Source organism: Acinonyx jubatus, chromosome B2 (assembly GCF_027475565.1).
Source record: "Acinonyx jubatus isolate Ajub_Pintada_27869175 chromosome B2, VMU_Ajub_asm_v1.0, whole genome shotgun sequence".
Classification (NCBI taxonomy): domain Eukaryota; kingdom Metazoa; phylum Chordata; class Mammalia; order Carnivora; family Felidae; genus Acinonyx; species Acinonyx jubatus.
In genome coordinates, this window is record NC_069385.1 from 80,393,896 (window position 1) to 80,398,292 (window position 4,397).

A 4,397-nucleotide genomic window follows, 5' to 3' on the forward strand; every position below is an offset into this window, starting at 1 on the left:
ACTTCTTCCTCACCAGAAAGGGGACAGTGATGCATGCATCAAACCTTCTAGATTTGTGGGGGCTTCCCAAGGGATTGCTTTCTGTCTTGCCTCACTTGGAGTACTGATGGGATCTGGCATACTCTAGAAGTCTTCAGGCTACAGAGAACAAGAAAGCAAGACAGCTTGAGACATCTGTAGAGAACCTGCAGTACCACAGGCAGACACAGGAAAGATCAAGAGATTATGAGCTCCTGAAGGAAGGGAAGGGAACAGAAGGGAATGGAAGGGAACGGAAGGGAACGGAACGGAACGGAACGGATGTAGGCAGTTACAGCTATGAACAGTCTTCTTAGAACTGCTTTTGCTGCATCCCATAAATTTAGTGTACTGTATTTCCATTTTCATTTGTCTCAAGATATTTTAGGAATTTTTAAAATTTCTTCTTTGATCCACTGGTTGTTCAGTAACATGTTTAATCTCTATATATTTTTGTGAATTTTTCAGTTTTCCTTTTTATAGTTGATTTGTAGTTTTATACCATTGTGATCAGAAAAGATACTTGATATGATTTCAATTTTCTTAAATTATTAAGACTAGTTTTGTGACCCAGGATGTGATTTATCCTGGATAACATCCTATGTGTGCTTGAGAAGAATGTACATTCTATTGATTTTGGATGGAATGTTTTGTAGATATCTGTTAGGCCAATATAGTTTACAGTGTTATTCAAGTATGCTGTTTTTTTTTTTAATTGCTTTTCTGTCTGTAAGATCTATCCATTGATGCAAGTTGGTATTAAAGCCCCCTTCTGTTACTGCTGTCTATTTTTTTCTTTAGTTCTGATAATGTTTGCTTAATATGTTTACATGCTCCATTGTTGGGTGCATGTATATTTACAACTCTTATATCATCTTGATGAATTGGCCCTTTATAATATAGTGAACTTCTTTTTGTCTCTTTTGTTCAATTTTGACTGAAAGTCTATTTTGTCTGATGTAAGTATAGCCTACTCTGTTCTCTTTTGATTCCCATTTGCATGGAATATCTTTCTGCATCCTTTTACTTTCAGTCCATGAGTGTCCTTAAAGTGAGTTTCATGTTAGTAGCATGTTGTTGCCTACTGTTTTTTAATCCATTTAGCCACTCCGTGTCTTTTGACTGGAGAACTCAATCCATTTACATTTAAACAAATTATTGATAGGTAAGTGTACACTATTGTCATTTTCTGTTTGTAATTTCTCTTTTCTTTTTGCTGTCTTCCTTTGTGATTTCTTTCTTGATTTTTACAGTAGTGGTATGCTTTGATTCCTTTCTTGTTATAGTTGTACATCTATTCAAGGTTTCTTTTTTGTAGTTATCATAAGGCTTACATAAAACATCTCACAGTTGTAAAAGTCTACTTTAATCTATTTTAATTCTATTTTTAGCCATTTAACTTCAATTGCATACAAAAACTATACTTTTATTTCTTCTCCCCAGCATTTAAACTAATTATGTAATTTTATTTATGTTTTATTTTTTTTTAAAGTTCATTAACTTATTTTGAGAGAGAGAGAGAGGGAGAGAGAATGAGTGGGTGAGGGGCAGAGAGAGAGGGAGAGAGAATGAGTGGGTGAGGGGCAGAGAGAGAGAGGGAGAGAGAGAATCCGAAGCAGGTTTTCACTAACAGCACAGAGCTTGACACAGGGCTCAATTCCATAAACCATAAGATCATGACCTGAGTCCAAATCAAGAGTTAGACACTCAACTGACTGAGACACCCAAGGCATGCTGCCTTTTACCTATTTTTTACTATTTTAATAATTTTGAATTTTGTTTTCATTTTCTATTTATATTGTAGTGTTTTCGTTCTGTCCATTTTACATTTGGCTTATAAGTAGCAGGCAACAGTCATGATCACAAAGAATGGTAAATGCCTTTTTCAAATATTTTATAATTAATTTATTTGGTATTTTCAATCATCTGAATGTTTGTGCCCCCCCCCCCACATTTATTTGTTGAAATCTTCAACCCCAAAGATGATGGAATTAAGAGGTGGAAGTCTTTGGGAGTTGATTAGGTCATGAAGGAAAAGCCCTCATGAGTGATATTAATGCCCTTACAAATGAGGCTCCACGGAGCTCCCTAGCTTCTTTCACCATGTGAAGTTACAACGAGAAGTCTTTTCTTGGACTTTTCTTTTCTTGGACTTCCAACCTCCACAACTATGAGAAATAATTTTCTGTTGTTTACAAACAACTCAGTCTGTGGTATTTTGTTTTAGTGGCTGAAAGAGACTAAGACAACTTAGTCTTAATATTGACAAATCAATTACTTACTAATAGTGACAAACTAATTACCTATTAATTTCTCTGAATTTGAGGTTTACATGTTAAGGAAAGGACCAGAAATTTTACTAGTTTTAAAGGAACTATTAAGGTGCTATTTTAGATTTTCAGCTGCATTTCAAGAAATTGGAATGGTGTTGATTTCTTAGAAAGAGACATGTGTGAACAAAGAAGTTCAGCTGGGTACATCTGGGTTGTGAGGCCAAATTAAAGGGTTGGTTTTGAGATAGTTGGTAGGAGGGGTCAGTGGGGCCAGATTGGGTCAGAAGATTGGATTTTCTTTAATATTCAATTAGGAATCATTGAAAGTTAGGGCAGGGTAATGGTCCAGCATGAAAACTCAAATTACCTGAAAGCACTTTGTAAGTGGAAAAAATACTGCAAATGAGTATGTTATTGTAGTTGTTATGAGGAACATATCACAAACAATATTTTGGGAAGACCATTTTGGTAGTGGCATGCCAGTAAGAATAGAAGGGAGAGGCTGTGGGCAGGGAGACCATAGGATCTTTTCCTCTTTGGTCTAAGAACTCTTTAAGCCTCTATCACAGCTAATCTTTGCTGAGTAGGAGGGGAGAGGACATTCAGATCTAGAGTATTACTTCTCATTCTTGAATGTGCATACAAATCACCTGGAAATTTTGTTTAAAGTGCAGATTTTGATTAAGACTTTTGGGGTGGGCCTGAGATTCTTCTTCTTTAATAAGCTCCCAGGTAATTCCAATGCTGTTAATCTATGGAGCATGCTTTATATAGGATGGATTCAGAGGAAGTTGTAAAGGATGAAGCCCCAGAGGTAGTGCAGATTCCAGTTGGCAGCTTGCTTTCAGTTTTAGTCAGTTCCAGACAGTGAAAAAAAATCAACGGTCTCTCACTGTGAAGGGTTTCCAAGGTATGCACATCAAACATTAAAGGCTATATTATATTTAAAGGGCATCTGTCTCTTCCTTTATCTTAAATTATACTTAAAAGTCTTTTTCAATTATCCTATACCCTTTCTTTTTTTAAAAACAAAATTAGCTATAATGGGAAGGAAAAAATAATACACCACAGCACAGATGATGATAATATAGAGTCAAGGAAAAAGCCATTTCCCAATGAGAGTAGTGTTAAAATACTCTCACATAACAACCTCAATATTGACAAACTAATTGCTTACTAAGTTCTCTGAGTTTGAAGTTTACCTCTTAAAGAAGGACCTGACTTTTTAAAAAAAATTTTAACATTTATTTATTTTGAGAGACAGAGACAGAGCACAGGCAGGAGAGGGACGGAGAGAGAGGGAGACACAGATTCCAAGGCAGGCTCTAGGCTCTGAGCTGTCAGCACAGAGCCTGATGCAGGACTCAAACCCACCAACCATGAGATCATGACCTGAGCTGAAGTCAGAAATTTAACTGACTGAGCCACCCAGGCACCCCAAGGACTTTTAAACCATGACTAGCAAACTGACCATAAAAATTGAGGACTTTTTTTCTTACTGTATGTTTCAAAATATGTCTCTGAAAAATGGATTATATTGACTTCGTAAATATGAATCTTTATCCCTTCTTATTTTGCTTTGAATGCAAATCATCACAAAGTAAATGGCTTGATTGAACGTACACCTGTAGCTTGAAGGCTTCAATAGTTAAAATATATATTGAGCTTAGGGTGACCCAAATAGGATAGATATAAAGAATAATTGTCTATGTAGCATCTCTGGAAAATATTAAGTTCTCATTGAAGAGCTCATTGTAATTTTCATGCAACTAAACTAAAACATTTTCTCTGTATTAAGAACACTATTTGAGGGAATTAAGGACGTGTTCCCATTTTAGTTTCATTTCACATTGTTTAATTGGAAATTTTATTTTCCCATTAAAATATTTTGCGTAGTATCTCAAAACCGAAGGTGGCTGGATGAATCTCTTCAGGATAACTTAGCCTATATTTCCAGAGGTGGTAGACTGCACTAAGGATTTTGTTAGGTTGTTTAATTGAAACATTTTGAATAGGTAGGTAATCCATGCTTATGAAAAAATGTAAAAATATACAAAAAGATATTGAAGTGGAAACTAAGTCTCCCTCTTGATCAGGTTACCCTAT